Source organism: Aquila chrysaetos, chromosome 1 (genome assembly GCF_900496995.4).
Source record: "Aquila chrysaetos chrysaetos chromosome 1, bAquChr1.4, whole genome shotgun sequence".
Classification (NCBI taxonomy): Eukaryota; Metazoa; Chordata; class Aves; order Accipitriformes; family Accipitridae; genus Aquila; species Aquila chrysaetos.
This window is the reverse complement of record NC_044004.1, coordinates 57,053,455-57,065,814: the sequence shown is the minus strand read 5'-3', so window position 1 is coordinate 57,065,814 and position 12,360 is coordinate 57,053,455. Positions and strand designations below refer to the sequence as shown.

The 12,360-nt window shown below is 44.1% G+C and overlaps 1 long non-coding RNA gene across 1 annotated transcript; it reads left to right on the top strand.

The window, feature by feature from the left end:
* The first annotated feature begins 4,079 nt into the window (after positions 1 to 4,079).
* LOC115341654 lies at positions 4,080 to 8,014 on the top strand. Its single transcript, XR_003923477.2, has 2 exons — positions 4,080 to 4,581; positions 6,130 to 8,014. It is a non-coding gene; the product is annotated as an uncharacterized LOC115341654 (long non-coding RNA).
* Positions 8,015 to 12,360: the final 4,346 nt, after the last annotated feature.

Sequence of the window (12,360 nt, the reverse complement as noted above, 5' to 3'; positions counted from 1 at the left end):
AGGTGAGGTCTAAGGATCTTCAGATGTCTGGTTTTTTTCTTCCTCCTGCTGTTTATATCCCTTCTGTTGGATTTTTCAGAAAGAAACAAAAGCCCATAAACTTCTGCCTTCTTTCCCCCCCTCCCCTTTTTTAGAAGAAAATGACATGAAGCTAAAAGGTTGCCCCTGGATCTGCTCTACACTGCTTGACAAAAAAGAAAAAAAGGAAAAAAAGAAAGGGTGTGTGTGTGTGGGGGGTGTTGATTAAAGGCGTTTTGGCCAACATTTAGCATGGAACACACAGCACTGCTCTTCTGTTTCTGCCCTTTGCTCAGTTACCCACAAGACCCAAGCCACATTCATGCAATTTACTCAGCCCACAGCCTGAAATCAATGAGGTCTATGCAAGAAGAGAGCACCTGCCACAGGCTGTTACTGTTTTTATTTATTGTCTGTATTATTAGACCACGCAGGAACCCTAACAACAAATATTGTCTGAAGCACTGTGTAAACATCGAACAAAATGATGGCTCTGTCCCAAAGTGATTACAAACTAAACAGAGGACAAGAGACCACAGATGGATACAAACAGGCAGAGGGAGAATAAAGGAAATGAGAATGCTCAGCGTGGCTGACAGCAGTATTACCTCACTAGCAGTCTAAGGGTTGTCAAAGCTTTTGTAGACGTCATGGCAAAGGAGAGCTTTAAGGAGATTCTAGAGAGCTACCAACATAAATCTGAGGGCATTTATGCAGGGTACCCTCCAAGCATGAGAGAGACCACAGAGGAGAAAATGGGAAAGGGCTTGCTTTGAGATGAACGCAAGAGGATGGTAACTCTGAACAAAAGGAGATAGTCCATTTTTAAGGTTTTAACAGCATCTAAATGTCACAGCTGCCTGCATTCCTGACTGCCTTTAACAGTGACCCCCTTTTTTTGCTCCTGACCAATCCTGTTCACCCACATCCTCCTCTAAAAAGGCATTTAAGGACCAAGCACGGCAGAGCTGGAAGTCTGCTCAGGCAGGGCAGTTACTGGAGCTGCTCTGTTCCCTGTTCCTGCCTCCTGACAATGAGAGATGATAGGCAGGGTCCCAGGGGGCCTTGAAAATGAAGATAGGCAGCTTATGTTGATGCGAGATAGGGGAGGGGGGAGGTAGCGCAGGGATGCCAAGAGAGGAGTGACACGTTCAAAGAGACAGGCTAGGAAAATGATCTTTGAAGCAACAGCAGCCGCATGCAAGATGATTAGGGCAAAGGCAAGCCTGCATGTGTCAAGGCCAGAGAAAAGGATGTTGCAGCAACTGAGCTGTTAAATAATGAGAACTTAGGCAAGAATTTTAGCTGCATGGAAGAGTGGCAAAAGATGCATCTTAAAAGCTGGAAGATTTAAGAATTGGAGGTGAGGTGGTATAAGCAGCTGAAAGATTGAGGCTTTACCTGTATGTAACAGGGGTCAGAGCTGATGCTCCAATACAGTCGTGAGTGACAGAGAGCATGGTATGCTGTCCACAAGGAAAACAAGGCGGTAGAGGGCTTGGGGGCACAGAGAATAGTAGCAAGCAAGAAGTCGAGGCATTTTCTCCCTCTCATCTCCTGTTCTGCTCTTCTCTCTGCAGCTATTACAGACAACTATAGAGTAGCTGCCTAGGATAAGCCAACAATTCAGCAAAGAATTCAAGTGCAGTCCCATTAATAGTTCTTTTCTCATGTGGTCTAGATCCTGTTCAATATACCCATGAGGCTGTGTCTCTCATCTCACTCAGAAAATACAAATCCTTTCCTCCATGCTCAGTAATAAACTGCACAGACCTTGTGCAGTTTTCTGCTGTATTCCTGGAATAAGATTACCAGCAAGATTAAGGCCTCTGGTTGCGAGAAGGGAGATTTCACAGGATTAAATGTTATCCAGTCTACTTCTGAAACAGAGGATAACATACAAGAAAGGACAATGAATTACACTACTGAAAATATCACAGACCATGGTGGTGGTAAAAGGGATAAAGAAAGACCGAAAATTTAAATTATATACAGAAATAAAAAATCAACAGGGAAAAGTACTGCAGGGCCTACAGTTATCATTTGTTGCCAGAAGAGGGCACTCGTGGCCTTTTTTAACGACTTGAGAGATTTAAATCAAGATTTCCCTTGGTAGCATTTCCCAGGCATAAATCAAGCACAAATGAATAACCTTTGATTTATCATTCCTAATGGAGATGTACATCATATTGGCGTGTCATCACATTTCAACATTGGCCATTATGATGCCAATCATATAGTAATTTTCTTCCGTGTCATAATCAGTGATGAAGATGTACATTTCCATTCAGTACAATTAGATTTTCATGTTTCTTAATGGTAGCTGAGGGCATTAGGCAGAATACCTGCTTTTGCTGCCTCTAACTCTTTTGTGCTCATATTTTTCTGAAATTGTATCCAAACCATTACCCAATCACCACTTTCCTGTAGTTAAACGCCACCTCTGCTCATATGGGAGAAGGTGACAAAGATTTATACTATTATTCCAAGCTGCAGAGGAACAGGCATCAAAATCCTAGGCAAATACACGCTGTTGGAAAATACCTGACCTTAACTATTTGAGAGCTTTTTGGTATGTTTCATGAAATCAGTTCGGGCTCGTCCCTAGTGACCTAACCCACGGCACAAACCACAGTGAAGGTGTCCAGCTGGGCCTGACGTCCGACTGGCCAAACTCAGCGACACTGTTAGGAGCAACCACCCAGAGAAAAACCCAAGCTACTGCAGGTGGTAACGAAACTCTTCCGTGAGCAGAGGCCTTCTACTGGATGGATGAACGGATAACGTGTTACCGGCATTTAGACCAACTCCTGGCTCTTCTATGCAACCGCTGTTCAGGGCCAGCGTATCACGGGTTCGCACAAGCTAAACAAGCGAAACGCAAGTAAGTAGCAGCTTTTTCAAAAGCACCTGAGCCTGCCTGAAAAAATCCCGTCGTGCATCTCTAGCGGATATTTCGGTGGTCAAACACTTCCTTTCCTAAGAGGATGCCTTAGTTTTTCGGCACCTTCGTTCTCCGTCTGACCGGACGGAGCGTGCTTGCTTGCGGGGATGCCAGCAAGGCAACCCGATGCGCTAGGACTGCAGGATGGGGAAACAGAGCAACGTTACCGCAGCCCTGCCACTAAACCCCGACACTCACAAGCTTACAAAACGAGCAAGCAAAGCACAACGCGACCCGCAGGAACGACTGCGTGCCTTCGGAGCCAACCGATCCCCGGGACCACCGGCGGCAGCGCCTGAGCTTGCCGCTGCCCGGGCGCCGGGCCCCCGCCACGGAGCCTCGGCGGGAGGGTGACACCGGGGCCGGTCACCGCGCTGCGCTCGGGTCGGCGGCATCCCCGGGTAAGCACACGACGCGCGGCTTAAATGTCACTTGCCGCCGCCGCCTCCTCCCGTCTCAGGCTGCAAAGCGAAGGGGTCGCCAGCCTCGAGGCGAACCGGGGGCTGCCGGAGAGCGCCGTTAGCTGCCGCACCTGGCCGGGCGGAGAAGATGGCTCCCGCGGGGGGCGCCGGGGGGGGGAGCCCGCCGGCTGCAGGGGCACTGCGGCAGGCGGGCGGGCGGCAGGGGGCGAGCGCTCCCCGTGGCGCAGCCGGTAGGGGCGGGGGGGAGGTGCCCCGGGAGCCGCCCCCGCCTGCGGGATTTCCGTGCGAACGCCAGAAGAAAGCCCCCCACCCGCCTTCCCCCTCCCATCCGAAGCGCCCCCGCTCCCCACCCCGGCCCTGTACGGGGGGCGGCCTTCCCGCGGGGGCGTTCCCCGCCGCCGGACCTGCCCGGGGCGGAGGGGCCGGCGCCGCGCCCGAGGGATGAGGCCCCGCAGCCGTCAGTCAGCCCCTAACGAGACGAGCGGCGCCCGCGGGCGGGAGCGACGGCGAGGCCTGGCGGCGGCGCCGCACCCTCTAGCGGCCCTTGGTGCCGCCGCGCCGGGAGAGCCCCGCCGCCGCCGCCGCCGCCTCGGGCCGCGCCGGCGGCGGGGCAGCAGGCCGAGCGCCCAGAGCCAACCGAGAAAGCCCCAGAGAGGAAGGGCCGAAGAGCAGGTTCGGCTCGGTAAAATAAAGACACCCGCGGCAGCGAATTGCGCTTTTTCTGTTCCGTTTCTCCTCAAAATGGAAGGCCTACCGCAGGCCCTCTGGCTCCAAGGTCTCGCCACGTTAACTCAAAAGAGGAATCCGGTGACAAACCTAAGCGTCGTACCCTGAACGGGTTGTCTGGTCCCTCTTGTGGGTAAGGCTTCCTCTTTCTCGTAAAGGTTGAGGGCAAATCATTTTCTGTGATCAGCCTCAGTCAGCAACGACCCTCGCCTCTAAACGGGGGCTGCGGAAAGACCAAGCAGCCCCTTTCAGCGCCCGCCGAAGCCAGCCCGTGCCCCTGAGGGCGACTCAGTCTCGCCGGGAGGGGCCTCGAGCGTGGCGCTCCGCAGGGCGAGGGCGGCGTGCGGCGTGCCGTGCCGGGACGGGACGGCGGCGGTGCTGCCTTCGGACTGGCAGCAACAGTGGTCTTCTAAACATACAAAGCCGGAATTCCTGTTGAGGAAACAAGTTTGCATCTTGGCAAGAGAAAATGTGAATTTTCTGCTTGATCTGGGAAAAACTTCCCAAGGACGTTGTTGTCGAGCAAGCCTGGAGGTTTTATCTATTTATAAAGTCAGAGAACTGCTTTCTTCCCAAGTGTAGCAGAACTAAGCTGCAAACTCGGGTTGAACCGAAAAGTTACCGGTTTGCGCCTGGATTTAAATTACTGTTTTAAAATGTATCTGTTGATGTTGATATGGCAAATGGCTTGACCTTTTCTACCACTCTGTCCGTAAGCTGTGAAGGTTTGCAGCCTGCCCTCTCGCAGCGGGCAGACCAAGGCATCCCGGCTGTAAATCCACTTAGCCGAGTCAGATGGCCTCGAGAATTGATGTGGCCCTTTTAACTGCCCATGTGCCGTGGCTGGCTGCAGAGTCACATTTGACCTGTTTGCTGATGAAAGAAGCTTTATTTAGTAAACTTGAGAATGCGCTCAGGTTCAAACTGAATTAAGGCAATGTCTAAAAAGTCTGATGGCAATCCCAATCCTTTTCCTGGTAAAATATGTTCTACAAAACCAGGACACCTCATGAAAGTACATACAAACCAGAAAATGTACTCAGCAACCAAAAACCCAGTCCTCACTGGCGATGACTTAGGCGATTAATTACTTAAAACTTGGGAAGAAATAAAAACTGCCCTTTTGTCAGAGAACAGAGAGCAAATGCACATTAATGCTGCCTGCATAAGGCCATGTTGGTTCCCGTTTTGAAGATGGAACCTTTTTCCACTTACACTAGGGTGAGTTAGGGATAACCACTGAAATTAGTAGTCACAACAGTGCAGAAGCAGACTGAGAGAAAAATGAGGTTCTTTCAATGCCTACTTGATACGAAATGTGTTACTAATGAATGGCAGTAGCTGCAAATGTCACTCTCAGCTTCCTATTTTCACTTTCAAATCTGTTGGTAGTGTCCTGATTAAAATTGTACAGTTCTGTAGCTGAGGCTTGGATTAAGTTAAAATTATTAGGATTAGAAATGGTGCAAAACCAGAACCTCAGATCTGATCCTCTTTGAATTCCTATGGGAAGGAGTTTGGCTTCAAATCCCCAGATGTGAACCCGCTTGCACGGTTTAATTCTGGGACAGTAGGAGCCTAAATTCCTGGTCTGGTTTTGTGTGGGTGTAATCCTGCAAGAGCATTTGATTGTAGGAATTTGTGGGTTTTATGAATGATAGAAAGTGAGAGAAAGGAGGCATTTCATGACTGTTGATGAGGCTAGCTTCCAATTCATAGAACATGAAGGAACAAAAGACAGTTATTACACTAGTTTTTATAAATCGTTGGGAATACAAGACGTGGGAGGAAAAGTGCTAAAGATCGTTCAGAGGTTCAGAACAAAGACCATTTCTATACAGTGTCGGCACAATGGAACTTAATTTTTGGTTAGTTTTTAGGCATTATTATAACAAATGTGACTAATAGTGAAAAAGGAAGTGAGAGTTTTGCAGGTTGACTGCTTTAGTTGTCACTATTTAAATCTAAACAAAAATATCAACATAAATTAATTTACACTGTTACTTTACCTAAACCCAGGATTTGGCCTACTGCGGAAGCTGGATTGAATTCAGCTGAAGAAAATAAAGAGTGCAGAGACACAGCTGGTGTTTTGAGGACTGAGAGCAAGTAGAGGAACGAAGATGTGTTATCAGGCTAAACATAAAAACCACACCAGGTGAGAGAGTCTCAGACAAGAAGGCAGAGGATGAAGAGAGAAGTCAGAGAGTTTAAGATGAGTTCCTGAAGTATAAACCACAACTTACTGGTGCTGATAGATCTATAACTGTTTTAGTTTGCTATAGTTCAGTGAAAGTCCAGGCTGTTTCATCTGTTTACACTAGAAGAGCATCTGGTCTGCAGTTACTAACCTAGGAGAAGTATTCTGGGCGAAAAAGTATTACCTTGTGTAAGCTACAGTTGCTATGCTCAGCATGTCAGCTGGTCCTAAATTACTAAACCCTTATTCAGCTTTGTCTTTGTGCATGTAGAATTGCTTTTTCAAGAAATGAAGCCGGAAATTGCTTATTCGATACTGTAATTAATTCATGTGATTCTGCAAGAACATCTCTGTCGCGTGGTTGGTAAAATTATTATGCGTTCTCGTTTTCTTTTTCATAATTTTAGAAAAGTGTGTTTTCTCCTTGTTGGGCTAAAGCACAACTATAAGCTTTCCCTTTCCCTCACTACATCTCCCATCATTGACTAAGGGCATTGCCATTATCCTGGAAACAGGAGGAGTCTTGGATTGGATCAGCCATTTCACTGCCTGCGTGTGTCTGTGAGATAAGGACACAGTATTCAGTCTTTGAAAATATGTTCTTCTGAGTAGCTTCTGTATGTTTCTCTGTGCCTTTCATTTATTAACTTTCGCATGTGACACATATGTCTAAAAGCCAATATGCTGTATTAGGGCTCAATCCCACACTACTGACGTCAGTGAGAGTTTTATCAATTACGCTAATGAGCACAGGATTAGGCCTTTGTGATTATATGAAGAACCAATTATTGGATTTTACATGAACCTACATTAACAACTCCTTGTAAATGTAACTTGCAAGGTGAGAATCAGAGAAAACATTGCTTTTCTGTTCCAGTTTAAATTTGACTTTGGTATTAAGCCTTTTGTATTTAGGTTTTGAAATGCAGTGCATTGGCAGAAACAGACACATTGTGCCCTCTACTCCCGCTCCCAGTAATAAGGCATTGCATAGTTTAATCTCTTCCTAGGCGTTTCTTGCTTAAGGACCCAGTACTTTCACAGCCTCTGTATTAAAAAAGACTTTTAGCATCTTGCAGGGTGAGACCCCCCAATATATTCTGTTTGACAGATGGTCTTTATGTATTGCATTGTCAAACAAGAACAAACAAACAAACAAACAAACAAATTTTAAAAGGAACAAACCTAAGCTAGAAAGAAGCCCGAGCCTGTGATTTACTGTGATTTATTCTTCTTGTTTTTATTCACAGTCTTGCAAGTATGACAGCTGTGATGTAATGACCTGGCCAACATATTGCACAGCACAATGCTACAGATCTTTTTATTTTCCTGTTGTTCCTAATCATTATTTATTATCTGAGATATTATCAATCATTTCTTGTACAACTCCAAAGAGAGCAAGAACATCTTCCAAGCAACATGATTTTTTTATATTTGAAGCTCAAAGAGTGTCTGACTTCAGTTTAGCTTTCTGAAAGTCATTAGTCCACAGTGCAGGTGAATGTAATTTCCATGTAAATATAGTCTCTGCATCAGTAATTTATGCTTAAAATTTAGAAACACTAAAAGTGAACAGCTGCCTTTCAGGCACAACCTGTGATGGGGTTGATGCAGAGATAATGTTTTATCCTTTAATCCACTGCAAATTCACCCTGATATTTCACTATGTTCCTGCACATCCAAATAAAAAGATGGTTTTTGTAATTACTACTTTTGTCTTGTCTTTGGAAATATTCTGCAGAAGGTAGAATATAAGCATATTTTGTCTTGGAATCAAAGTTTATAGTGTTATGGTGGGGTGATTGGCGCCAAACCTTACTGGGGCAGGTTATTATTTTTTTTTATTGGCGTGATAGGAAAATACTATATACAAGTTATAAAAATCACTAAAAAGATACAGTAACAGAATCTTACCATGTGACACGTACAAACTAGAAATAGTGTTGTGTTCACCGTGGCTAAAACACTGTTTCCTAGAGCAGATATTTTGTGCTTGTGCAGGAATACACAAATCTTATTCTAAGCTGAGGAAACATTAAATAAGAAGGGCTTTATATTTGGGGTCATTGGGATTCAGTATAAAGCTCCAAAGTAATCTCATGAAAGTAGTGGTGTGATCTAGGGGAGAGACACCAGCTTAGGAATCAGGGGACTTGTGTTTCATTCGTAGCATTCTGTCTCGCTTGATAGTTCTGGCCTCTTCATCTCAGCTCTTAGTGATGCCATTTTTCACTGGTTGTCTGTCTTCACTATTTAAACTGTAAAATTGTTGTGACTAGCATTATTCGGTCTGCATTTTGACGGCGCTTACTGCAGTGGAGCTCTTTGGACTAGGTCAGGCATTTTTGGATCTGTTCTAGCACAAAAATAAGAGAGTCTCCCCTTTAACTGGATAAAAGGAACAACATGATGATGTCAGAAAAATAAAGGAAGGAAACTCATATCTGAATTTCCAATACAAATCTTAAATAGAGCAGAATTTTCTTTATTACGATACATGGTTCAAATAGAGGAATTAACCAGAAATTATTCATGAAGTGAATGAAGCCAATTTATCATTGCTCCGAATATCCATAAGTATATTTGTGCTTTTCTCTAGCTGCTGAAATATGTTACTCAGATTTACACCAGACATGTTCACCTGTGGGTTAATGACAAATAAGCCCAAATTGACCAAGATGGTTTGGTTGCAAGAGGTCAGACAGGTTTCCTGATACCACCTCAGTTCTTTTCACCAGCAAGCACACCACCACCTGTGGTGTTGGTATGTTGACCTTCACATACAGAATCTGGTGCCCCGAAATTCCTCAAGTTGCAATTGAAGAATTGCTTTTCTATTTCTTTTCCAAAAGTAGTTTCATGAAGCAAATAGTTTTGATAACATGCCTAAATGAGGCAGAAATGTAGCTGAAGGTGATTAATTTGAGACTGTAACTATTCAAATGAAAGCATTCTTCATTATTTTGCTACCTGTAGATTTAAGTTGGCAATTTCACAAAACGTTGGCTGGGTAACTTGTGCTATTGACAGACAGGTGTAGTTATTGGGTACTACTGTGCACTAGCCTTAATGATTTCTTCTTCCTTCTCTTTAAATTTCAGCTCTTTTTTGTTTTCTTTTCTTTTTTCCTTTGATTATCTCAGATTATTTCTATTCTTCTTCTATTTCTATTCTTCTATTCTATTTCTTTTTGCACTTTCCTTTACAACATCTGTTTGTGCATTTATAAACTTTAGTGTTAATCCCTGGTCTTAGGACATCATTCCTTTCCAGAAGGAGGGCTAGTTCTACCTGTGCTTTTAGCTACTTTGTGCTGTTTAGCTGATGCAAAGCATCTATAAAGCCATCTTAATCAGTTAAGCCTGATTTATGGCTGCTTTACTTCGCTAGAGCAATATTAAGAAACCAGAATGAGAACTTGGCCTCTATGCTTCTTTTTTTGTTTCCCTTCCTTTTTAGTATTCTTTTCTCTGTTTTTCTTGAGCACATTCCCTTATTCTTCTATAAAATATAGCCAAGTGATTAAAGAGTATTCAGGATTTGGACATAATATCTACAGTTTATCAAGTAATGTATTCAATTAATAATTCTCTTCATTATTCAAACAGCCCAATTACCACTCTATTCTCTTCTCTACAGTTCTCTTGTCCTATTTGACAACTGATTTTCTTACTTTCTTTCACAATTTTCTTGCTCTAACTCTTTATAACCACTAACGTAGAAGTAAAAACTATCACAGTAACCATAATTAGTGTTAGGCAATATAAATACTCTATTTGCCAAATCAACAACTAATTTCATACTCTTTGCAGTATAAAAATATTTATGCCAGAAATCTTTGCTTACTATTTAAAAGCCAGTGCTAGCTAAATCCAGATCTTAAGAGCCCCCAGAGCTCACACATAATCTTAGAAGTGCCTGAACTTTGTCTCAGATTTTTGTCAGTAAGATCCTGCTGGGGTGAGTGCTTGTCTGTATGCACATTTTTCTGAGCTAGCAGGCATTCTCACAATTCACCGGATGCCACAGAGCACACATCTAGTGGTAATGCTATCACTGCCAGTTGATGACATCTCGGTGATGCCTTCATTACCAGTTTCCCAGCCCACAGAGCATTTAACCAACATTTGGGAGATGTGAATGCAGTGCTCTTGAGGGGATCTCAATCACCACAAGGAATGTGCAACAATGTAAATATGCAAAGCATTGCAAAGGGCTGCTCTTCTTCAAAAGGCAGTCAGGCTTCAGAATAATTAGAGTCATTGATGCCAGTAAAAGCCTAATGGATTGAATACTTAACTGGGTGAAGGCAACCTGGGGTTGCAGCTCTGCTTTACTGAGTGTTTTTGTATTAGATGTTCAGCAGTGCAAGGACTAGAAACCAAGACTTTGCTCTTCAGTCAAGCATCCCAACCTTTCACTGTAGCATCGCTCTTGCTCTGCATTTATACTCGGCCTGTGCGAGGTGGAATACCTTTAAAAGGAATGTTAAAAATGGTCCTTTTCTAAACCTGGAATAACCTGCAGCCTTATAGGAAGGCTATTCCTGGGCAAACCGTAGGATTCAGCACACATCTACTAAATCTAGCGTTAATATTCTTACCATTGGTTTTAAGAGCCACCGAGTTTAAAGAAGAAAGGAACCTAGCTGTAGACTATTCTGTGGGTATAGAAACCTCAAGAAAGAATCACCTTACTGCTCTTTATAACTACGACTCACCTTCAGAGATCGTGAAGACTATTGGTGTCTCTATCTTGGGACCAATACAATGAATGTTAGTGGTTCATGACTTACTACTTCCAAGAATGTTTTTCTTAGTGGCCAATGTTGGATTCAGAAAGAATTTACTTCTCAGTGACTTTTTGAAAATAGGAATCTTTTCCATAGTGCATTGATAACCAATATTCCTCTTTGTATGGATAACAGATGTCAGTATGGTGACAATGACTCCATCATACTCATCTTTGTGCAACACCGTCAGCTCTGATACCTTTTTCAGACACAGTTTATCAGCCTCTTAATTCCAAGTCAGTGATCCATATCTGGAGCTACCTGTATGTTTCTTTTTATATTCTCTCTTTCTCATCTTGACTTACAAAAAATCACCATTACCACTTCTTTCATTATCCACCTATGCTGCGCAGCTTGCACACAAGATTTTGATGTACAGTGCAACCTTTTCTCATTTTTTTCTCCTTGTCCCTTCTGCACAGATTGCATCCATCAATATTAACATTTCAGCTCTCTGATTTATCTCATTACATTTCTGCATTACCAGCCAAGACATAATTTCCTTCCTGTAATGTCACTTCGAGCTCATTTCCCATACACTCTGCATGTGTATATAGACAATTACTGGGTTTATTGCTTGCTTCCTTCCTACTGGCCTAGGCTTTTGTCCTTTGTCTTTATCTTCCAGCATTCAATATTTATGGAAAGAGCTCTGCACTGAAATGTAACATCCCAGTCTAAGTTCACAGCTGCCTGAAATAGCATGACAGTACTAGCCTCCTGTATTTTCTTGTACTCAGGTGGCTGGTTTTTAAATATGAACTGCCCACCCTTTCCACCAAGAGCAGGATTCAGTCATGTTTCCACTCCCATCTGCTGTGCAAAGTCCTAACCGACCACTGGAGTCATATATGTGAGTGAAACCACACAGGGGGCAGGGAAACCATCACCTGCCAGTTAAGGGTTCCTCATTCTGCAAAAGAAGAACAAGGGGGTTTGCACTGACTTTGCACTAACAGTTTGTGAGAAGACACTCTTCATAAACAGTGACTTCCTGGTGATTTGAAAGGAAATAGCTTGCAAGAAGGGCTCCTTTTTCCAAGGACAGCAAACCTTTCTCTTTCACAAGGCCACACATACCACAGAGGCTTCCTGTTGGCAAAGAGCCCTCTGCATCTTGTGGCGAGAGGAGCAAACGCGAAGCAAGAGAACAGCAGTTGGAAGCGATGCCTAAGGGGATGCACAACTCTCTCGTGCCTGGAGGCCAGCTGTATGTGGACACACACGGGGGACACCAGGTTACACTGGAGGACTCTTA